The sequence below is a fragment of the Halichoerus grypus genome, chromosome 3, assembly GCF_964656455.1.
Source record: "Halichoerus grypus chromosome 3, mHalGry1.hap1.1, whole genome shotgun sequence".
Taxonomy (NCBI): Eukaryota; Metazoa; Chordata; class Mammalia; order Carnivora; family Phocidae; genus Halichoerus; species Halichoerus grypus.
The window spans coordinates 132,712,028-132,737,561 of NC_135714.1; positions in this window are offsets into that span (position 1 = coordinate 132,712,028).

Here is a 25,534-nt window from a genome sequence, read left to right on the forward strand (position 1 = left end):
ACAAGGTGAGGCAGTGTGGTTCAAATGCTAGAGGAGTGAGGCAGGGGACAGCTGACTGGTAGGAATAGCCTGAAAATGAAGCGAAACTTGCAAGGGCCCATTGATTCTGTAGCATTGCACACCATGTCAGCACAGTTTTGGGGGGCTTCCATTTATCTACAGAAGTTTGGAGATGATAACCCAGGTCAGTGGTAATTATCAACAGAATGAGAACCACTAACCACCACTGACATAGGTTGTTTATGACCGATAAAGAAAAACAGTCAATCCAACAGTCAACTGACCATGAAGGAAAATGGCTTTTCCCACTGCCCTTCCCAACACTAGAGTGATACACGTGAGAAAGAAAGGAGTATTAAAGAGCAGATCATTCTTATACCTCTTCCCACTCCACTCCAGATTCAATCCTCCATAGGGGTAAGGTGAAGGACGAGGGGATTTGGAGTCAGATTAATTCAGATATGAGATAAAAGTTTTAAAACAATCAGTGCTAAGTCTTAGTAACTAAAATGCAATAGTCAGTACTAAAAAAGAAAGCGAAAAGTTACAGAAGCAGACGGGGATATCATAAATAGAGTTTGGTACTTGGCAAGAAGTTGAGGGGTAGGCAGAGCACAGTTGCTGCCAGTCGTTGGAAAAATAAAATCTCAAACATATACCCTAATGTGGTGAGATTCCTCGATTAAACTGGTCACAGAAAAAATTACTGTTATTGCTATGATCAATTGCCAGGGGGCCATGTAGCTAGTAGGTGCTGCTCAGAGTGGAGAAGCAATAGACCCGATAAGGGGAGCAGGACCTGGGGGAAATGGCACTGAAAGGGAGAGGCTATTGGCCCAGAGAAATGGGCAGGATTTGGTTGGATGGAACATTAACCTGCTTTTACTCTCCTAAAATACGAGAGTAATCCTGAAAGGAGAGAGGAAAATATGAAATTTTTTGAACCAAGAGAATGAAATGGATTAGTTTCAGAGATGGGCTAACTATCCCACAGCCTAGGAATCATACAGAGGAGCAACCTTCCAAAGCTTCTGTGACTGCTGACAGCTGGGCTGCTCACCCTTGTACTACCTGATGCATCCAGGCACCACGTGAGCCATTAGGTTGTTGATAGCGAGGAGGCTGAGCTCACCACACTGCTCATCACTCATGGAAAAACCTGTCGCAGTGCCGGGACGAACAGGTAGTGTGCACAAGAAAAGGGTCTTTTTTCTCTTCTAAAATGCGGATTCCAGCTGGAAATGCCCAAATTGAGAATAAGGAATAGCTAGGGTTCATAAGGAAGAATAGGGACATGAGTCCTAAAAAAGTCACGCTTTAATGTTTCATCAGTAGTCGTCTATTTTTCTCAATCTGTTCTGCATAATGGAACTTACCTCAACTCACAAGCTTTTACCTCAGTGTAAATAACGGGGTGGAGAGACAGGTGGAAGTCCCTTCCGGAGTGCTTCTCCAGGACGTGGAACTTCTGTCACCACTTTCCTCCTTGGTGAGGCCTGGCAGGAATGTGCCCTCCACAAACAGGAGAAATTTTGAAGTCTTTCGATCAATGTCGGTGATCTGACCACCTGAAATAGTAGTTTGGTGAACTGATGGCGTGTAAATAGGGGCAAGGAACAACCCTCAGGAGTGGCAAGGAGCTCACAGGTGCAAGAGAGCCACACGCTGCCTAGAGAAACCCCTGCAGTCAGAAGGACACTGGCCTCGGTGAACAGGGGAGGAAGATAGCATTCCATTGGTCACACCTGTTACCAAATTTCAGACACTGCAGAATGGTAGGATGGTCAATTTTAGATTTTACATTTCACATTCTTTACCTTGGGAAAGTGATGGTAAGATTATAAAAAAAAAAATGGAAACCACAAATCACTATTTTCATACTGACAAAATAATTCTATTAGCTGAAATCCTCTCGTATAGGACATGGTTGCTCTAATTTAACAACGCGGTTAGAATAAATTTCCGGCCATCTGTTGTTCATTTCTACCTCCAAGGCCTATAGGCACATCAGACTTAACATATCTAGAATTAAACTGGTTTCTTTCTCAAGACTCTTTGCTTTTTATGCTCTCTAGTTCAACCACAATTAGTCTCTCCTCTCTTCCTCTCCCTCCCTCCCTCTCTTTCTCTGTGATACACACACATGCACATACACCACGTACACACCTATTCAAACTCACCTACACACACCAAGGTAAGTTGAAAGATTTAATTTCAACAGCTGACTCCAGAACTCATCGTAGGGATGAAACCGTTTCTGTTTAGGTTAATGTAATGATAAGCTTCGTGTGTCTGGGGAAGATCAATCTCCAAGGGAATGATTCACAAGACCATGAAACAGAAAAGAACTAAACCTCTCTGCATATGAAGTGGAAGGAATTTGGAAATGGTGTCTATCAGAAAACACAGGAAAGAGAGAGAAGTCAAGGAATACAGCACAAGTTTTACCTTTCGAGAAAGTTAGAGTGAAAAGTTTCCAGTGGTGTGGGTGGTGACTATTCAGAACAGGGATGTTAAAAATAAAATCATGTTTCTCATATAAATATATCAAAGATTGCCTTTTTATTCTTTTTTATTTTTATTTTTATTTTTTTTTTTAAAGATTTTATTTATTTATTTGACAGAGAGAGAGACAGCGAGAGCAGGAACACAAGCAGGGGGAGTGGGAGAGGGAGAAGCAGGCTTCCCGCCGAGCAGGCAGCCTGATGCGGGACTCGATCCCAGGACCCTGGGATCATGACCTGAGCCGAAGGCAGACGCTTAACAACTGAGCCACCCAGGCGCCCTAATTCTTTTTTAAATTTTATTTTATTGTGGAAAGAATATTAACATGACATTTACCTTCTTAACACATTTTTGATTGTACAATAAGTTATGGTTGACTATAAGTACAATGTTGTACACAGATTTCCAGGGCTTATTTATCTTGCTTGATTGAAACTTTATGGACACGATTTAATACACCCCATTTCCCCCTCCCCCCAGTTCCTGGCAACCACCATTCTACTCTTTGATCTTATGGATTTGACTATTTTAGATATCTCATGTAAATGGAATCATGCAGTATTTGTCTTTCTGTGATTGGCTTATTTCATGTAGCATAATATCCTCAAGGTTTATCCATGTTGTCATATATCATAGAATTTCTTTCTTTTTAAAGGCGGAATAGTATTCTTTTTATTATGGTCTTTGTGGTTCATATGAATTTTAGGACCTTTTTTTCTCTTTCTGTAAAAAAATACCATTGGGATTTTGATAAAGATTGCACTGAATCTGTGGATTGCTTAGGTAGTATGGACATTTTAACAATATTACATCTTCCAATCCATGAACATGGAATGTCTTTCCATTGATTTATGACTTGTTTAATTTCATTTATTAATTTTTGTAGTTTTCAGTATACAAGCCTTTTATCTCTCTTTTTTTTTTTTAAAGATTTTATTTATTTATTTGAGACAGAGAGAATGAGAGAGAGAGAGAGAGCACATGAGATGGGGGAGGGTCAGAGGGAGAAGCAGGCTCCCCGCCGAGCAAGGAGCCCGATGCGGGACTCGATCCAGGGACTCCAGGATCATGACCTGAGCCGAAGGCAGTCGCTTAACCAACTGAGCCACCCAGGCGCCCCAAGCCTTTTATCTCTTTAAGCTTTTTCCTAAATATTTTATTCCTTTTTGGTGCTACTGTGGATAGGATTGTGTTCCTAATTTTTTTCAGGTAGTTTGTTGTTAGTGTTTAGAAACTCAACCGGATTTTTTTATGTTGATTTTGTACCATGCACCTTTACTGAATTCATTTATTCTGTCTTTTTTTTTTAAATGAAGCCCTGAAGGTTTTCTAAATATAAGATCATATCATTTGTAAATAGAGACAATTTCACTTCCTTTTCTATTTGGACGCCTTTCCTTTCCTTTCCTTTCCTTCTTTCCTCCCTTCCTCTCTCACTCCCCCTCTCCTTCCGCCCTCCCTCCATCTCTCTTTTTTTCTTCCAGCATTGCTTTTATTCCACAATTGCTTATTTATTTATTTGTATCTTTTTTCCCATGAAGGCAGGGATAAAATCAACCCTGTTCACCTCAGTGTCCCCATTGCTAAACAGCATCTGGCACAGAGTAGGTATCAAATGCATCTTTGTTCTTTTTGTTAATTACTTGACATTCTTCAAACATAACATGCATTTTTAACTTGCTAAATTTTTATTTATGCTGTTTCTTAGGTATAAAATATTGTTTCTTCAATTGATTTTTCTCATATATGTCTAAAAATTATTTTTTGCCCATGGTTCTCAAACTGCACCACGGTAACTTGGGACACCACAGATTGTTCATAAGGAACACTGCAAGACATTTTAAATTATTGAGGGAAATATAGCAGCATCTGTAGATACCACATGAACTACTAGCTTAAGGTAGTTCACGGTTCCACGTTAGATTGTGCTATATTCCTTTCAATGACACTATATCTTTGTGGAGCTGTGATTTAGTGGTTTCTGTGATAAAAAGCAAGTACCACGGGGTGCCTGGGTGGCTCAGTCATTAAGCGTCTGCCTTTGGCTCAGGTCATGATCCCAGGGTCCTGGGATCGAGCCCCGCATCGGGCTCCTTGCTCGGCGGGAAGCCTGCTTCTCTCACTCCCCCTGCTTGTGCTCCCTCTCTCGCTGTGTCTCTCTCTATCAAATAAATAAATAAAATCTTAAAAAAAAAAAAGCAAGTACCACATGAAAATTAATGTGGAAAAGAAAATGTGGATGTTAGCGTCCATTGTGATTCCAAGTGTTGAGAAGCTGCACAGTACCCATCAGGCTCATTAATCTCATAAAGATAGATGAAATTGAAATAAAAATACTACTTTTACCTTTCAAATTATATGTATTAGATTTTAAACAGCTGCTAAGCTTTAGGACACAGAAATTTATTAAGCTGTTTGGATCTAACTAACTCTTAGATATTTCTTTTGGCCTAGCTGGGGAGGGTATAAGAAATTACTGAGGTACTAAGGGCACCGTGAACCAAGAAAGCTTGAAAACCTTGCATTATCTGAAATCAGTGTTCCAATTTCAAACTTTTAGGCCCAATTCACAAAATTGAGTTCATTTGAATCTAATTCTCCAAACTGCTACACATCTGTGGAGCTGATCATTTTTAAGTTGACTGTAGTCTATTAAAAGCAATACATGATAATACAAATACAAATAAATAAATAAGCAATTGTGGAATAAAAGCAATGCTGGAAGAAAAAAAGAGAGATGGAGGGAGGGCGGAAGGAGAGGGGGAGTGAGAGAGGAAGGGAGGAAAGAAGGAAAGGAAAGGAAAGGAAAGGAAAGGAAAGGAAAGGCGTCCAAATAGAAGAGGAAGTGAAATCATGTTTTCCTCTCATCCTTTTCCCATCGCCCCTTACCCCCACCTCTATCTCCTGCTTCTCCCTTTCTCTCTTTGGTTTACGTGAGTTACCTTTTATATTGATTAACATGGCTGAGTAAAACAGTTACTGATTCTGAGTCATTTCTCCATTTACTAGTAAAGGGAATGATAGAGATGCATTTTCCCATGTGTTGATTGGCACTGAGGGCCCTATTAAATTAAGGAAATTGTACATTTATTCCTCCCTCTGGTGTGCTCTACCCTTTTATTTGCCATAGGTCTTCAAATAATTACCTTGTTAGGGTCAATGAACAGAAATTTTAGTTCTTGCTTTGCAGTAATTATTTTGTTAAACTTAGTCACTTAACTGCAATCATTCTTTTAGCACCTGTTTCCAGCAAGATAACAATCACCGTGTGTTTTCTTTTCTCTATCTCCAAGGTGACACTTAATTAAGATAAAGAAACCACTTTCCAGGGCACTCCTTACCATTCTTTTGCTGCCTTTTTCCTCAGCTCTCATTTGGATCCTTTTGCTTCTTCCATCCCTTCTAAGTCTATAGTAGAATCCTTAACCGCAGTCTTGGCCTGCACCCATCCGTCATCCTCATGCCTGTGCTATACCTAAGTGCACAACCATGCACTCTCACTGCATTCTCTCTTTGTCCACTGTGGTTACCACCACCTCCTCTAGACCTCTTAGAGAAAGGGAATAAAGAAATGGGATACATTGCATTACAACACGTTTTTTTTTTTTTGAGAAGACACCAATGTGTCCTGGTAGACCAGTTTCAGAAGGAATGAGGTGAACATGGGATGGTGTGGGAAAGAGTCCAGGAAAGATATAGATCAGAATGCTTCAGAGGAAGCTACCAGTTTTACCATCATTCTATCTTGAGATTGGATTAAAAGGGGTTGTATTAAGTGTTTCCAAATGGAAATAGTCTCTGGTTTTATATAATGGCATCTTTTGGGCAGCTTTCAATGAACTATTATTCTCCAAAAGTTCAGATTTTTGTTTCTTTGTTTGTTTTTGGTAGCCAGTCATTTGTTTACCTGACACATCTGATCAGCGACTAACAATGACTGTATTATCTTACTCACATCGAGAAACTTAAAAAAATATGGTAAGATGAGGAGAAAGTGTTGCCCCTTCAGGAAAGTTGTATAATGGACTTCAAAAGAATTTTTCCAAGTTAACTATTGCTCTTTGGGTCTGCTGAGTATTCATTTCCCCCCATGGCTGAGACACAAAATGAATGCGCATCATATATCTTTTGTTATACAGTTGACCCTTGAATAACTCAGGTTTGAACTGTGTGGATCTACTTATACACAGATTTTTTTAAAAAATAAATACAGTACAGTATTGTAAATGTCTTTTCCTTATGATTCTCTCTTTTTAAAAAGATTTTGTATTTATTTATTTATTTAAAGAGTGTGAGTGGGGGAGGGGCATAGGGAGAGGGAGAGAGAATCTCAAACAGACTCGGTGCTGAGTGTGGAGCCCAAAGCAGGGCTCAATCTCAGGACCTGAGCTGAAATCAAGTCGGACATCTAAGCAAGTGAGCCACCCAGGCGCCCCTCTTCCTTATGATTTTCTTAACATTTTCTTTTCTTTAGTTTATTTTATTATAAGAATACAGTATACAATAAATATGGCATACAAAATATGTGTTAATTGACTGTTTATGTTATCAGTAAGGCTTTCAGTCAGAAATAGGCTATTGGTAGTTATATTTTGGGAGAGTTAAAAGTTATACACTTAAATGTAGATTTTCAACTATGTGAGGGTCAGTGTCCCTAACCCCTTCATTGTTCAAGGGTCAACTGCAATTTTGTTTTAACAAATGATCTGAAATTTACAATCAGATAAATAGTCCCAAATGTTAATGTGGTTATGTTTTTGTGGCATATATTATACTATATTGGCTTTTCTTCTTACTTTTTTTTACCCATAGCATTCATCTTATTCTATGCCCATTATTCAAGAAAACTTTATTTCAACAGACCTGATATATAGGTCTTTTGTTTGCCCATCAACAGAAACATAAGTGACCAGTCTATCTTGAAGAGACCCTGATAGGTTATTAGAGTTTTTCTCCTCTCCCTCTGTCCCAGCCTTTTCTTGTCTGTCCCTTTGCACTTATTTGCATCTGACTCTCTAGTAATGTTCAATAACGTGATTATTTTGGTCAATGCATGAGAGGAGAATTGATCAGTGTTAACTTCTGGTTACTTTCATTTTTTCCATTCTGAAATAATTATTAGGTCAATGATCTCCAAATTTCTCACCTTCTTTCTTTCCTTTCTTTCATTCCTTCTCTAGCTTTTTCATGCCTCTCTTCTCCTTGTTACCCTTCCTTTCCCTCTCTCTCCTCTTTTCCCTCCCTCCTGCCCTCCCTCCCCCTTCTCTTTTTTTTTTCCTTTTTTCTTCTCCCTCAATTATCACACTGAGCAACATCACAATTTATTGCTTTCTAGTCAAGATACACTTAAAAGAAATTCTAAGTTCTGTGTGACCAATTACTCAATTCCTCCTAAATTGCTAGCCTCTTAATGTCTTTTTTTTAAAGATTTATTTATTTATGTATTTGACAGAGAGAGACACAGGGAGAGCAGGAACACAAGCAGGGGGAGTGGGAGAGGGAGAAGCAGGCTTCCTGTGGAGCAGGGAGTCCAATGAGGGGTCCGATGAGGGGCTGGATCCCAGGACCCCGGGATCACGACCTGAGCTGAAGGCAGACACTTAACAACTGAGCCATCCAGGCGCCCCAACTAGCTTTTTAATTTCTGACATGGAATACTAGTAATGTGTTTGGAACTGAGGAAATCAGAGAGATTTTAGGTAATCTTCACCAGAGCACAAACTCATTCTCATGCTGATCCCGAGGTTTAGAGGTGATGAGTACATACATGATGTGCCACATACCTTTCATGTCAAATTGCTAAGAGAATAACACTAAAGTTGCAACCAAATTTCATAATAGATTTTGACATAAGTTATTCTGTTTGGGTTGAATTGTTGCTCAATATTTTACATAATTATGTGGACTTATTTTAGAGCAAGATTTTTCTAGTTTCGTTTCATGAATATCTATCAGGTATTTTTCCGTAGCATTGAACATTTGCAGAAAATAAGAGTGTAATTTGTTGCTGTGTTGCCACAGCTGCAACATTCCTGTCATAAAAGAGACCACATTAGCACTTTTGCCAAAGTCTTAGCCATGTAGAAGTCAAAAGGGGGTGGGAATTGATAGCAGCTGACAGGCATGGTTTGCGTAATGGGAGCTTTTAGTAATAGGTTTTTTTTATGGCAGTTCTTCACAGGTTAGTGACTGTGTAAATCTGACTTATTTTTGATTTAAATGTGAGTTATTAAGAAATGGTTGGGATATAAACGTGAATGTGATACTAAATTATTTACTCTTTGAAATTCAGCTTCACTTTTTACTTACTTATTTTTCTCTTTTTAGACTTTATTCTCCGAATAAGATCCCCAAATGTCCATTGCTCTTGGCCACATACTTTAGGGCAAGCATCATATTTGGGAGCTAGTTAAGAGAGAAATATTCAAAAGCAAGACCCAACAAAGGACGCTGTGCCAGGTGTTGAGGACCTGTAAGTCAAGGCTGTGGGGGTCTTGTGTTTGATGTTCGTTAAGATGCGGTCAGGAAAATATGAGAGGTCAAATAGCTCTGGGAGAGGTAAGGTGAGGACGTGAGTGTTTATTTCTGTAAGTTTGGGCTACTTTAATATTATGTTACCTTGGACTGGACGAAATCTGGTCAAAGGCTTCATAAAACACCCTCTTTTATGCTCTGCCTGCTTACAACTTTTGATTTTTAGCTTTCCCCTTCCTAATCAAGAATCCATTTCCATAGAAACACAAATAAGAAGAGCATCATGAAAGCAGTTTGTCTGCTTCTGCTTCCATCTAAATGGAAATGGAATTTACAGGAGTTGAAAAAAAAGAAAGAGCTCTAATAAGTAATATTTTCAAATGCATCCTTCAAATTTAACCCTCTCAACTTATGAGGTAGTTACTGGTGGCTGAAAATTTGAAGCATAACAAGGCAATTTTATACCTAGAGCAAATTAAGGCCTGCACTTAAGCTAACATAGGCTTCTGACCTTGAAATGTTGTCCGCTGTTGTTCCAAAATCGGTGTTACCTTTTCTATCACAGCGGCATTTCTTATCGCTTCCTTCTTTGCAAAACCATGATGGTGGGAGAGTTACCACGGGGGGAATAATTTTGAGTTCTGAGTTTTAATTTTTGTCTGTTTCCAAATGTCCCATAGAACTTTTCTACTATTTCTGCCTATATGTTTATTAATAATAATTAACTTATAAATTATTATTACAAAATTATTTATTAATAATAAATGCTATATATTTTAAATATTAACTGAGCATAAACCATAGGCAAGACATATGGTGAAAATGTAAGAACTTCACATTTTATGAGGAAATTTTCACATTCTGGCTTGCACAGTGCCGAACAAACAAAATGTTTATTGTTAATCAATACAGTAAAAAAATGATTTGCAATATGAATTAAGATTAGGTCTTGTTAAAAGTCATTTAGTTCATTTTTCATTTTTAAAAAGATACCTTGCGGGGCACCTGGGTGGCTCAGTCAGTTGAGTGGCCCACTCTAGATTTCGGCTCAAGTCATGATCTGAGTCCTGGGATTGAGCCCTGCATCAGGCTCCACGCTCAGTGGGGAGTCTGCTTGAGGATTCTCTCCCTCTCCCCCTCCCCTGCTCTCTCTCTCTCTCTCTCAGATAAATAAGTAAATCTTTAAAAAAAAAAGATACCTTGCTAAGCATGAAATTATTTCCAAGCTTTTATTTGAAAAGTACCTGTTGAATATTTATAAGCTATAGAATTACAAGAATTTAATTTATAGAAAAAATAAGCAAAAATCAATATTGAACATGACTTATTGCAGTAGTTCTTTTTACTTTAGTTGGATGAATTAATTAGATTGCTGACCGTAGTCATTTGAAGTGTTCGCATTTCCAAGAAGCCAGAATCCTATTTTATATGATGTAGATTGTAAATGTCTTTTCCTTATGATTCTCTCTTTTTAAAAAGGTTTTGTATTTATTTATTTATTTAAAGAGTGGGAGTGGGGGAGGGGCATGGGGAGAGGGAGGGAGAATCTCAAACAGACTGGGTGCTGAGTGTGGAGCCAAAAGCAGGGCTCAATCTCAGGACCTGAGCTGAAATCAAGTCGGACATTTAAGCTGGGGCATTAAGCTGTGGGAGGAGTAGTGTGGGGAGGGAGAAATGACAAGTCCTGGGGGGAAAACAAGTAGAATTATGACTTTTTAATGTAATGGAGAAAGCTATCCATGGAATAGTCAGTAAAAAAAGATACTCTTTTTTCATCAAGATAAAGTGAAAATAAAAGGATTTGTTCCCCTCTCCACAACAACACTCACTGAGGCAGAGAGGAGAAGGCATTTGAAAAGAAAGCTGCCACCAGAAATAACAGATGTTGGCGGGGATGCAGAGAAAGGGGAACCCTCCTACACTGTTGGTGGGAATGCAAGCTGGTGCAGCCACTCTGGAAAACAGTGTGGAGGTTCCTCAAAAAGTTGAAAATAGAGCTACCATATGATCCAGCAATTGCACTACTGGGTATTTACCCCAAAGATACAAAAGTAGGGACCCAAAAGGGTACGTGCACCCCGATGTTTATAGCAGCAATGTCCACAATAGCCAAACTGTGGAAAGAGCCAAGATGTCCATCGACAGATGAATGGATAAAGAAGATGTGGTATATATATACAATGGAATATTATGCAGCCATCAAAAGGAATGAGATCTTGCCATTTGCAACGACGTGGATGGAACTGGAGGGTATTATGCTGAGCAAAATAAGTCAATCAGAGAAAGACATGTATCATATGACCTCACTGATATGAGGAATTCTTAATCTCAGGAAACAAACTGAGGGTTGCTGGAGTGGGGGGTGGGGTGGGAGGGATGGGGTGACTGGGTGATGGACACTGGGGAGGGTATGTGCTCTGGTGAGCGCTGTGAAGTGTGCAAGACTGTTGAATCTCAGATCTGTACCTATGAAACAAATAATGCAATATATGTTAAGAAAGAAAAAAAGAAGAAGAAGAATGTAGCAGGAGGGGAAGAAGGAAGGGGGGTAAATCGGAGGGGGAGAAGAACCATGAGAGATGATGGACTCTGAAAAACAAACTGAGGGTTCTAGAGGGGAGGGGGGTGGGAGGATGGGTTAGCCTGGTGATGGGTATGGAGGAGGGCACATTCTGCATGGAGCACTGGGTGTTATGCACAAACAATGAATCATGGAACACTATATCTAAAACTAATGATGTAATGTATGGGGATTAACATAACAATAAAAAAATTAAAAAAAAAAAAAGAAAAGAAAGAAAGCTGCCACCAGGCACTTGGCAGGGGAAGGGCGAAGGAGATGCGTCATCTTGAACTTCATACTGGAGTCACCTGGGCAGTGGCTGGAACAGAGAACTGAGTTCAATGAAAGGTTTGTTGTCGTAAAGTCTCCACCTCATGAAATTGTGGTCTGAGACTGAGGGGTCTTTGAGATTTGGATTTCTGTCCTAACCCAAAGGAAGGGTCTGATACCATACACTGAAGAGTAGGTTGTTAAAGGATGCAGAATACAAGAAGCCCAGACAAGAAAAAGACAATGATATTTCTGTTAGTGAAGGCCACATTTTAATAATATCTTAGAAATTTACATTATTATTTAATATAGGACCATGTTTTATCTGTAGCTGTGTTTTATTTATGGTTGTCTATATTTATATATGCTTACATTAGTGTTTTTACCTCAGGGTAACATGATACAATTTAAATATAAGTAATTGGACATCATTCATTAAATTCCATGTCAAGAAATGCTTTCTATACTTTTTCCACCAGCATTCATTTATTCCACACAGAAGGTGTATGAGGAGGGCCAGAGCAGGGCATTGGTCATGGCTCAGTCCCAGAGTCCACAGCAGTGCCTGGCACATGACAAGCATCTCTTCATTGTGGAATGAATGAATAAGATCGGTATTGTTAAGGAGAGAATCTCAGACTGGGTGGCCCTAACTGATAATTATGGACAACATGTAGGTTTCCACAGTGGACATACTAGATGAGGATGAATCCCCTTAAATGCTGTTTGGACAAGCATATTTAGGTTAGCTCTGTTGCACCGAGAGGATTCAGAGTACAAAACACACGGGTTTCAGTGTCACACAGACCTGCCCATTAATTGTGTGACTTTGGTAAAATTATTTAATCTCGCTGGGCCACATGTTTTTAATTTGAAAACAGGGAACCAGCTTCAGTGGCTTCCTGTAGTGATTACCTGACATGCTACAGTGATTGACCCAAGCCAGCAGCTGATATTCAACAGTGTAGTTGGAGCAAAGAATGGCTAAATCATCCTCATCTTATCTTTAAGTTGTGTTGGTTTCCAATGCCACAGTTTACATGGGGGCTGCTTTATTATCAAGCAATTTAATAGCACAGCTCTGTTCTTCCTCCTTCACCTTGGCCCCCCAAACTCCCCTTCAGAAGCTTTGATCAGGCTCATTCCTTCCCCAAGTCCACAATCCTTGTTTGTGTTTATTTCCATGCCCTGCTCAAGCCACTTCTCTGGCTGAAATGCACCCCTTCTCTTCTTCATCTGGTCACTCACTCTTTGTGATGGTCCATTGTATGCGCCAACCTGACTGGCCATGAGGTGCCCAGATTAGACATTATTTCTGGGCAGGTCTGTGAGGGTGTTCCGGATGAGATTAGCATTTGAATCAGTGAATTCAGCAGAACAGATTGGTCTCCCCATTGTGGGTGGGCTTCATCCAATTTATTGAGGTCCTGAATAGAACAAAAGGCAGAGGAACGAGGAATTTGCCCCCTTTCTCTGGCCTCATTGCTTGAGCTGGGACAGGTCATCTCATCTTGTCCAACTCTCAGGCTGGGATTTATACCATCAGCTCCACTGGTTCTCAGGTTTTTTGGATTCTGACTGACATATACCACTGGGTTTCCTGGATCTCTGGCTTGCAGACAGAAGATCATGGGACTTCTCAGCCTCCATAATTATGTTAGCCAACCCCTCATAACCTCTTTCTATTTATAAATAAATGAATAAATTTGTATTAAAATATATAAATATAAGTGTGTGTTTATATATACATATTATATATAAAATATGTGTCTGTAATATATAAATATGTATATCTATCTATCATCTATCTATCTATCTATGCCGAACTGGTTCTGCTTCTCTGGGGAACCCTGATTAATACGCTATCTTTAAGATTTACCTTGTCCACGAAGATTCTCCAACTACTTGTTTCATGTTTCACATTACTCTCTTCTGACTCTGGCTTCCTACATAGTCTTTCCTTTGCCTTGACATTTAACCCTCTGCTCTTTTTTTATTGTTCTCTAATTATTTACTGAGTGTGTAAATATTTTGGCTCTGAGGGTGCAAACAGTTTGGGTTCAAGGGCCCTGACTAGCATTTAACACAGTGTCTGACACAGAGTAGGTGCTTAAGAGATGAATATTTGAATTGATCAACTTAAATATATTGGGGAATTTTCTCCCTCAATATCCAGAACTGTTCAGGTCATGTAGCAGGTGATCAGTACGCTGAAGAGCATACAAGAACCTCACCTTGATTGGCCCAGTTACATCAGTTGGCTGGAGCAGGTCATGTATTTGTGACCTCTCAGACGAATTCTCTATTTTCCTACAAATTGGACTTGGATTGCGATACGGTTTTCCTCTACTATTTCCAGCAGATTTTGCAGTGCCTTATATCAGTGGCTGATGAATTGCTCTACTTCCAAAAAAGAGCCGAGGCCCCCGGGAGTAGCCATTTTTCTTCCAAAGCATTTCTCTGCCTTTGGTCATCATGGGATTCACAGAACATATTGAAAAGATTATCTTTTGTTAGCGCCCTGTGGTGTCTCTGTTGAGACTATCACACATAGTTTGAGAAATGACAATATTAACTATGACATGCTAGCCCTTTAGGACAGAGTCTTTTTACAGTGTCCTCGTGTTAAATTCTATTTGCTTAGATATTGTATGTTGAAGTCCTACTATGAAAATTAATCAATATTGCGACAGAAACATTGGTTTGTCTTACAGATCTTCTACTCTGAAGCACCCTCGTCAAGCCCCCTCACTAGGAAGCTCCAGCTCTGCTCAGTAAGGTCTTGTCACCTTCCTAGATGGAGGCTTTGAAAGTAGAATCCCTACTGTCTCTTCAGAATGGAGCTGAGATCCAATGAAGGTGAAGAAGAGGAAGCCTCCAAGATCAAAACCTCCTGGGTATCCATTAGAGAACACTCTATGCGTAGAGAGAGGACCACAGCATAAAAGCTTTAAAAATGTTTTACACTATCCTCTGGCTCTCTGGGTATTACAGCCATCTAGGGGCAAGTTGGTGTTGTTTATGTTAGTGTGGCATTCCAGAGGTATTGGACATTACTAAGGTTACAGGATCATGACTCACACATATATCCAACCACCTTTGAATCTTACAGGCATTTCCATTTCATATATTCAAAACTGAAATCAGGATCTTTCCTAGGTCCTCAAATATGCCATACTCCCACCTGCCTCTGGGCCTTTGCACATGATATCTTACCTCTTAGCCAATTCTGAGACACCTCTTCAGATCTCAGATCAGAGGTAATTTCCTAAGGGAGTCTCTCTGACATTGTTGACCAAGCCAGACCATCTTGTTAAAGTTGTCTCACAGTTCCATGTACATTTCCTACGTAGTCCATATCACAGTTCTTAATATATATATTTTATATTATATATTTTAATTAATTTAATTAAAACTGTGATATATGTATGTGTGTATATATATATGCATATAGGTATATATACTAATGGTTTGATTAATGTCTGCTTGCCTCAAAAAAAATAGATGGGAAATGCTTTGAGGGCAGGATCATATCTGCTTTAGTCCAACAAATAATATTGACTATCCCACTCATTAATTGCTACAATTCTTTCAAATCATGGCTTTCCTATAGGGTTGATCCTGTGCTATGCCTCTTTCTGCTAGCCCCTAGATGGGGGTTGCTGCATAGGATAATATACGAAGCTGAATTAAATGGATTTTTATGCAAATAAATGGATCTTTGTTATTCTCTCACAAATATATGAAAATAAAATAGCAAAACTGTTCGGGTGGATTGAAAACTCTGTTAGTTTTTCTGTCATTTTCTCAATGACCCCCATAGGCTTGTGGTCATTTTATTTGATCCAGACTCTTGTATATGTCTCATCCCATGATGAACCAAATAGTTCTTTATTACATTCTGCATCCTCTGCCTCATTTAGCCACCCTACAAGCATGAAACACTGCTCAGAAGTGCAGCAGAGTGGAAATGCATCTGAAGATCAATAAAAATTTACAACCATGACTATGACATGCTTTAAATTGAGTATATTACTGTCAGAAGATCACGGTATTATTTTGGTCAATGTCATTTCTATGAAATTCAGTCTTTAGCAGCATTACAAATTTCATAAAAGAATAACCCGCTTAGTTTCTTTTGTAAACTGGGGGCAAGAAAAAGTAGTCATGAGCCCTCAGCTTACTCGAAATATTTATTATTACTTCTGAGTCTAACAAAAAAGACTGTCAATTCTTATATACTTCATTTTGATTAATTATATTGCTGGAGATCACTTACCTAGGTCCATGTCATTTTTTAAAAATTACTGTGTAATGAGGGAGAAGAACACTTAGCATTTTTCAAGCTTGTCTGATTTTTGTTTGTTGACTATATAAATATGTGCTTAGCCTCCTTTCTTGAGGTAGAAGGCTTATGGCAGGAATATTCACCTAGTTTATGACATCCACCCCTTGATGCTGATAGTAGCTTAATTATCAAGTCAGGTCATAATGCTTAGATTATTTATGAAATAATTTTAGAAGTCATTCAGTGGAACAATTCTGCAGATAAAGAAGGATCCCAACTGAGGACGTGAGGTGTTCAAGAGAGGCAGACATAAAACAGCTCTAATGATTATTCATGTGCAACATGTATTAAATTTGTTTTTATGTGGTTCAAAGCAGTTTGGTAGTTTGACTTCTCATTATCATTTTGGTTTCTATTTCCAAAGTTTACCTGTGTGCAAGGAAGTCATAATGTTGGGCTATCTGTTTGAGGCTAAACACTCGCACCAGAAGAATAAAAACAGGGAATCGTTAGGACTCTGGATAGTGTTCCCTCACCACTCCATCCTCTCTGCAGAGTTATGTAAATCTTTTGATGTACTATATTCAAGGTACATGATTTTTTTCAGGTCCCTTGGAGATGACTTCATAGTGTAAAACTGTAACGCTCTAAGAAGTAAAGGAACAATTGATTTCTATGACTTTAAAATTTTAACATTGGGAGGAAATAAGTGAAATAAAAGGCACTCTGCTTAAACCTTCCCTTCCCAGACATGATTTTAGCCTTACACTGGAAATGAAGTCCAGATCATGAAGCTTTATAGGTCAGTAAGATTTTTGATGGAGCTATGTTCAGGGTATTAAAACTCCTGATGGAAATCATACATTTATTCCCATTAGGGTTGATAATCTAGCTAAAATATCAGGGTTCTGAGCTTTCGGCTAATATAGCATTGGTGATCTCTTGTTCATCTCATGTACTTTTTTTAAAAGATTTTTTTCTTCAAGATTTTATTTATTTATTTGACAGAGAGAGGGAGAGAGAGAGAGAGAGAGTGCGTACAAAAGCAGGGGGAGTGGCAGGCAGAGGGAGAGGGAGAAGCAGGCTCCCTGCCTAGCAGAGAGCCTGATGTGGGGCTCAATCCCAGGACTCTGGGATCATGAACTGAGCCAAAGGCAGAGGCTTAACTGACTGAGCCACACAGGTGCCCCTCATCTCATGTACTTTTATGTATTTCTGTTTTATCCTTTGGTCAACAAAAAATTATAAAATGATTTTTTCTTGAAATGTATTTGATGGGTGTATATTTCACACATGCACGATCCATATGCAGAAATAGGGTCCATAAGCAGAAAATTATTTAAAGGAGTCCTTTTGTGGGGAATAGTTGTTGAATCCTTGAGCCGCAACATCTGCCTGCTATGGTGATGAATGATATTAATTGTTCCTGAGATCTGGCCAGTCCAAAGGGCCACAGAGTTCTGGGCAGATTTATTTTATTGAGGATTAGCTGCAGAGAGCTGATTGTATTTCAGACTGGACTTTGAACTTGGCCTCTGTGTCAAGAGGAAGCAAACCAAGGCATGGCACATAGCATCATCACAGCTGTGCAGCCTAAAAAGGTTGAGGAGCAAGGCTTAGTGGGAAATGTTGAGAAGCATTTCAGAGCCAGCACGAAAGCTCTAAGGCAGCCTGTCTTTTCTCATCCAGAACTCCCACAAGCACTGCAGGCCTCCCTCAGCTGAGCCCTGCCCCTCCCCACCCCACCTTTAACACTCCCCCATTCCCCACATTGTTCCGAGAAACCTGCCCAGCATTTAGTGTGGCCACTTCTTAATCCTCAGGCTGCAGCCAAAGACAGAGGTGGTCAAGGGTGTCTCTGGCAGGCAATCAAGCTTACTTTTTTATTTTATAGTTGATTGAATTAAAGAATATGGCCTATTAGCTTAAATAGAATCAATCAAAGCATTAGACACTTGGTTGTAAAGCTGACAGTTGGAAGTTCTGCCCTGGTGAAATTACACTGAGGAACATTATATGCCATCCGCGGCTTCTGAAATTTGCAATATTAAAGCCAACCATATGTAAATGATGGCAAAATTGCAAATTGTCATTTTCTCATGTAGGTTCCCTTTGTTTTAATTTAAATATACAGAGAAGTAACACAGAATCTTAAAATAAAAATTTTGCCATATTTCCTTTAATTTTTTTTAAATAAAAATACATACCCATTAGAGATAAAGCTGAAGTCCTGTCTTCCTTCCTCAAACCCATTAGAATCACTTTCTTCTCAAAGATAATCACTTTCGGGAATTTATATTTTTCCAGTCCATTTTAAAGTCTTTAACTATTTGTATGGAGTATTGTTTTGAATGTATTTAAAGTTTTACAGGAGCTGTATATATTATTCATCGATTTTACCACTCGCTTTTTACATTCTGCATTACGCAGTCACTAAAGGAATATGTATTTTGTGTTCAATGTTCTGTGCACTCTTCTAGATGTTAGCGCTAGAGATTAACAAAACAATAAGAAGTTAACCTGCCCTAAGTGGAGTTTATGTGTTAATTGGAAAAGGACAAATAAATAAAGAAGTAAAATATGTTGGACAGTGAGAATATTATGGACAAAAGAATAGGAAAGGGGAATGCAGAGGGATGTGCTGAGGCAGTCTGGGCAGAATGAGAGGAGTCATGAGGACATCAAGGGGAACAGGAGCAGCAAGGTTTAGTGTTGCTTAGAAGTGAAAGGCTGGAAAGGGGACTCAACTTGGAGCACGCAGAGTTCTGGGGCTTCCTTCTGATTGGATGAGATGGAGGTGTTGTTAAGATCGAACTGTTGATATGTATGAACCTGGTTTGTAGACATGAACTACTGTAGAGCATTTCATCATGTAACTAAGCCACATTTTATTTATTTATTCCTTTATTGATGACCATTTGGCTATGTCTCATTATTTGTTTCTATTGTTGTTTTCTATGAAAATTCTTGTTCACTTCTCCCAGTATTCATGTGCAAGTTTCCCTGGGCTCAGAAATGGAATGGCTACCATTTTTGTCATGCACACTTTCAATTTTATGCACATTGATAAATTGTTTCTCAAAGTGCCTCTTTACATATTCGCAAAAACATACAGGTGAACACACATAGCACACGAAGCCATTTCTTTACAACCTTGCCCACACTAAGCATTGTCTTTTGAACTTTGGAGTCTCAAATGGTGCAAAATGGGGGTTTATTGCTTTAATTTGATTTCTCTCTATATTAGTGAAGTTAAGCTTTCTTTTTTCATTTATTTCTTGACCATTACACTGACTATTTTATAAATCAGCTTTCATATACTTTGCCTATTTTTACCTTCATGTTGTTTGTCTTCTGAATGATTTATATCAATTTCTTATGTATTTTGGATATGAAGCCATAATACACTCTGCACGTATCTTCTCCAAGTGTGTTCCTTGTTATTTATCTTTGTCTATGCTGTCCTGTACTGTATCCAGGTTTTAAATTTTGATATCATCTGGTTAGTCATCTTTTTTTTATAATTAGAACTTTCAATGTTTTAAGAAAGTTTTCAATACTCCTATGTCACAAAGGTATTCCTATCTATCTATCTATCTATCTATCTATCTATCTATCTATCATCTATCTATCATCTATCTATCTATCATCCATCTAGCCACTTATCTATCACTTATCATTCAAAGTTTGACTTATACATTTAGAGCTGTAGTAGATGCTGTGGTGCATAGCCCAGAGTCTATTTCAAGTAGTGTCTTCTGACAGTGTACAGCATAGTCTGTCCCTCAAATTAACAAAGACCTATTTTGCTCAAGATTCAGCTCCCTCTTCAGAGATAACCCTGTATTCAATTACCAAGTTTGTGTGGAAGGACAAAAGTCCAGCTCCTGGCCTCAGTTTGGGACTTCTCTAAAGGGCCAGTCCCACTTCTAAGCTCTCTGTGAGACTGATTAAGTCCTCTGTGGCGATGCATCACAATTTAACTTCTCTCCCTGCCCATGTTTGCTTCCTTCCCTCCTTTACCCAAATTACTCACCACTCACCAATAAGCCATGCTAATCTCCATCTCAGAGTCTGTGTTCTAGAAAACCTGACCTGTGACAATGGGCACAAGAAGTGGTCCTAGAAAACAGATTCAAAAATGGATTTTGGAGCTGAATCATCCATCACCTGGTTGGCAATGATGACTTATGCCATAAATGAAATAATGATAAACTCTGGCATGCAGTAGCCCAATGACTTTTAAAACTTTCACTGGGGGGAGGGGGGACTAAAGCTAGACGAAAATACACTGGTGGGTACAACATCTCAAGTGATTGAGAGGTTCAGGAGAAGTAAGTAAGGATTTATAAGGATTTGGGACTTGGATGGTGTTGAGTTTAGCTAAACTATTCCATAATATTGCTGCCCTGGCATATGTTTTGTGTTGGTCAAGAGCCTGCAGGGGCCTTGAACTTGAACTGACACCAGCTCTGCTGTGAGCTCAAGTCTTAGCTAATAGCCCACAGAATAACAAATAAATGCAAATTTATGCTATGACTCCTACAACTATCCTTGTGATAAGCATTCTCCCCTGCCACCTAGGTCCCTGGGGTTCTCCTGTACTTGTTGCAAGTAAAACACTTCCTTTTCCTATTCTTTGGCTTGGTTGTGTCTTTTTGCTCAGTACCCACCAAGAGGGGAACAGTTTCAGAACAAGATGACTCTTAAAAACTTGGAAAAGGTGAGGTACTACATCAGGTGAAGGAGAAATGCCAAAACCATTGCAGATAGAGGAAGACAAGATAAAAAGAAAGAGAAGTGAGCATGCTAAGGAGAATGTACTATACCAGGCTGAAAAAATATGTATGTGGCTGGAAAACCCATTGGCAACTATGTTCTATAGTAGGGTCCAGAGTACACTCTATTTATTAAAGCAATAAAGAATGCACTTGTAGGAGGGACCAAAGTAATATTGAGAAGCCCACTGGCAACATCCTCTGTAGACCACGGCTGATGGTAAGACTGGGCTCCTTGATAGCAAAGGAGATTTTATGATCCTAAAATAACTCCAGGTCAGGTGCTCAAGCTGCAGAAGAAAGATGGAAAGAATTATAATGAATGAGAGTGCTACAATATTTGTATCATATGATTATTACCACCAGAGAATATCCCTCCTGTAATAGTCACTAAACAACGAAGTAGACAGAATGATACAGTCAGTTGATAACCATTTTTTTTGTTAGGGCATACCTTAGAACTAGCACAATGGATACAAAAGTGGAATTATCACTATGATAGGGATAGATACTATGCACAGGTCCCAAAATATGGACTCTCTCTCACTCAGGCTGATTTAACTATTGCTGCCATCAAGTGTCCAACTTGTCAACAATGGAAATCAACAAAAGATGAGCTCTCAGTATGGTACCATCTTTCTAGGAAACCAACTAGCTTTGGTGATGGATTGATTATATCAGACCTTTTCCACCCTGAAGGGGTAGTAATTCATCTTAAAGGGAATTGACTTGTTTTGCCTTTCCTGCTTATAGGACTTCAAGCACCATTATCTAAAGACTTATAGACTATTTCAACCACTGACAGGGATTCTGCATACAATTGCTTCAAACTAAGGGACTAACTTTATAGCAAAGGAGGTATAGCAGTAGGCCTGTGATCATAAGATCCCATGGTCCTGATGAGGTTTCATAGCTGGATCCGTCCATAGGAATTGTCCTCAGCCAAAGGGTGCTGCTCCGCAAAATGTTCCTCCTCAGCCTGGGGGCAGCCTGTTTTGCAGTTCAGGATGTCCCTGAAGAGCCTTCATCGGTCCAAAATCTCCCCATGCGGTCAGCTGAAACCTCTGTTGCAACTGAATTAAAGTTCAACTTCTCTCTCTGTCTGATACTGTTTCTCTCACTCTTATGAGCCCTCCCCAGTCACCCTTTTGCACACAAATTTAAGAGTTGTTTCCTGGGGAAACTGATCTACATGATCTTCATCTAGCATTTATTTTTGTGTGGTGTGTTATAAGGATCTACTATTTTATTCCTTACAGAAAGCTTAGTGCTCTAAAGGTATTTATTGAAAAATTCATCAAAAGATTGAAAAGCCCACTGATATATAATGCCAGTACTATTACATATCAAGTGGTATATACACGCCTTCCCTTGCCTTTTCTACTCTATTGATCTATTTGTTTACTCCTGTATTAATGTCACATAATTTTAATTCCTATATAATTATAATAAATACTATTATCAGTTAGGGCAAATCTCTTGCCTTTGCACATTTATTTTAGATTCATCTTGGATGGGACACCTTGGTGGCTCAGTCAGTTAAGCATCTGCCTTCGGCTCAGGTCATGATTCCAGGAACCTGGGACCGAGCCCCACATCGGGCTCCCTGCTTAGTGGGGAGCCTGCTTCTCCATCTCCCTCTGCCACTCTTTCACTCTCTCTCTAAAATAAATAAATAAATTCTTAAAAAAAGATTTATCTTGGATATTCTTAAGCCATTATTATGCCATGTGAAATTTTAAATCCTGGCTTCAAGTTCATGAAAACATTGTTTGGATTCAAGTTATGAATGAATGGAATTTACAAATTAATATGGTAAAAATTGACAGGTTTTAATATTGAATCTTCGCATCTATTAACATGTTCTAAATATATAGATGTATAGTTTCGTTTTATGTCCTCCCTTTGGTTCTTCATATCCTTTCTGATATTCCCACTTACTTTAGTGCTGCTATTTGCTAGTAGTGCCATTTCTTTTTCTTTCTTTCTGAATTTTTGTCCTCCTTTGAGAATTCTGTCCAAGATCTTCACCTTGGCTGTTTGCCTTCCTGAAGTTATGCATAGTGGACTTACGTGACAATTCTGTATGTCTAGATATCCTCTTTCTTGTCCTAGTGAAGAACAGTCAAATTCTGGGGGATGGTCAGTTTCATGGCAGGCTGGCAGAGTGGTGGGATGTAAAAAGCAATCTGAGTTAGAGTCACAGAGCATGAAATGCCACATCACTCAGCATTTTTAAGCAGCTGTACTGAATGTAAAAAGATTACATTACCTTGCATCCATCTTGGTTCTTGAATATTTTGCTGTATTGATTTGATAGTGGCCCCTCTTTGATTTTGCAAAAAGAAATTACTGAGCAAAGAAAACTTAACATAAAACCAGAGAGGTGTCACCTGCAGTGAAATAAAAGATTTCTTCAGAGATCTCAGGTTCCATGTAATTTTAGAGATGCTGATATTGTTTTGAATTGATGTGTGTGGAGAAAGCCACTCCCTACCACTCTTTTTGATTTGGTATTAAAATCCTTCAAAGGAGTGAAGATTAGTATGTAAAACAGCTGAGCCAGGATTTAGTGGTGGATATTGCAAGAAGTGAAAAGGTTTTTTTCTATACTATTGTAGAATTAACACATATGGTGTTTAGATTCAGACTTAAAATATCATATGTTGAAGTAAATCTTGGGTCAGATTTGTGCTGACTCAGAAAATATTTTATTGTTGTCTTCCTTGAGATGAAGAAGAAATCTGAGGCTTTGAAGTACATCCATGGCTGTATAAATCCTGTCTTAAAAGTCATTTGGAGGGGTGCCTGGGTGGCTCAGTTGTTAAGTATCTGCCTTCGGCTCAGGTTGTGATCCCAGGGTCCTGGAATCGAGCCCCACATCGGGCTCCCTGCTCGGTGGGAGGCCTGCTTCTCCCTCTCCCACTCCCCCTGCTTGTGTTCCTGCTCTCGCCATCTCCCTCTCTGTCAAATAAATAAATTAAATATTAAAAAAAAAGTTATTTGGAATTTTACTTCTGGTTATGATGGAGTATAAGGGTTTATACTTATCTTACTATCAAAAGTGACTAAAAAACTGGGCACTATAAGTAAAACTCTTTTCAGACATGAAACAAATGCCGGTTCAAGACTGTTATTTCAGAAAAGGGAAAAAAAAGTATTAACCTTATCATTTTATTCTCCCAGATTTCTTCTTGGAAGAAATTACTGGCCAGTATCACAAAGAAGAAACCAATAGTCTTGCTGAGTTGAAGTGACAAAGATAGGATTTCAAGGATTTTGAGGCAGCTACATTTTTAAGGGATGAGTGCTGTAGAAGAATGAGCTATGCAGAGAAAAAGCTCAAGAAATATACACAGACATCCCATTAAATCTTTGGACTGTTACCATTTTGCACATGCATAGGGCATAAAACCAAAAGAAGAAATCTAAGAAAGGGATAATTACTGAGGAAATCTGAGTTCATCTATTTTCAGAGTTTATAGATGATTGGAAATTAAGTTTCTATTATGCAGAAAAGAGAAACCTGACTGAATATACAGGGAATTCAGTAAAGACTCCAGATGATCATGCCTTGGTCATGGGCTAAACTGGATCTAGAGAAAAGATTACTCTGGTGCCATCCTAAAATGTGATTAATAGCAAGCCTCAAAGAGCAAAAGGATATTTAAATAAGTTAACTTCCTACTAGAACAAAGCCCAACACTTTTTAAGGAAATACAATTTTATCAAGCATTCAAAATGTAAAAAATACAGTGCCTACCATACAAACAAAAATTTCTAGATATGTAAAGAACTAAGAAAATATGACCAATAAACAAATGAAAAAAAATTTTCAATAGAAATGGTATTTAAGTGACAAAGATGATGGAATTAGCAAAGAATTCTAAGCAGCCATTATAAATATATTCTATGCACTTAAGAATTTAAAGGAAAAACAACATGATGAGAGGAGATATGAAAGATATATAGAAGGTTCAACTATAACTCTAGTGATAAAAAATGCCCTATCTAAAATGAAAATTTTTTAATCACAGATTTAGAGGCTATAGAAGAAAATACAACATGCTTGAATACAACATACAACATACTTGAAGATATGGTAATACAACCTATCAAAAATGAATGGAGACGAAAAAGATGTAAAAATTAAAAATACAGCTTCAATGACCTGTGGGAAAATATCAAGAAGTCTAAAGGGCTGGAAAATCATTTGAAAACATAATGGCTCAAATCTTTCCAAATTTGATGGAAACTTAACACTGTAACACAATTCAAAGAATCTTAATGAGCCTCAAATAGGATAAGCAAAGAATAATCACAAAAAAGTGCATTGCAATCACATTGTTGGAAATGAATAATAAAGAGAACATCTTAAAACCAGCCAGAGAAAAAAGAGAAAAGTTTAAAAGCTACAGAATACAAATAACTGCAGACTTCTCATAAGAAATTATGTCAGAAGACAATGAAATTAACCCTTTAAAATGTTAAAAGAAATAAAAAGACCTATCTAGAAATTTTATTAAACAAAAGTATCATCCAAAAATCAAGATGACAGAACAACAGAATGAATTTTTTTTAAAGATTTTACTTATTTATTTGACAGAGAGCATAAGCAGGGGGAGGGACAGAAGAAGAGGGAGAAGGAGAAGCAGA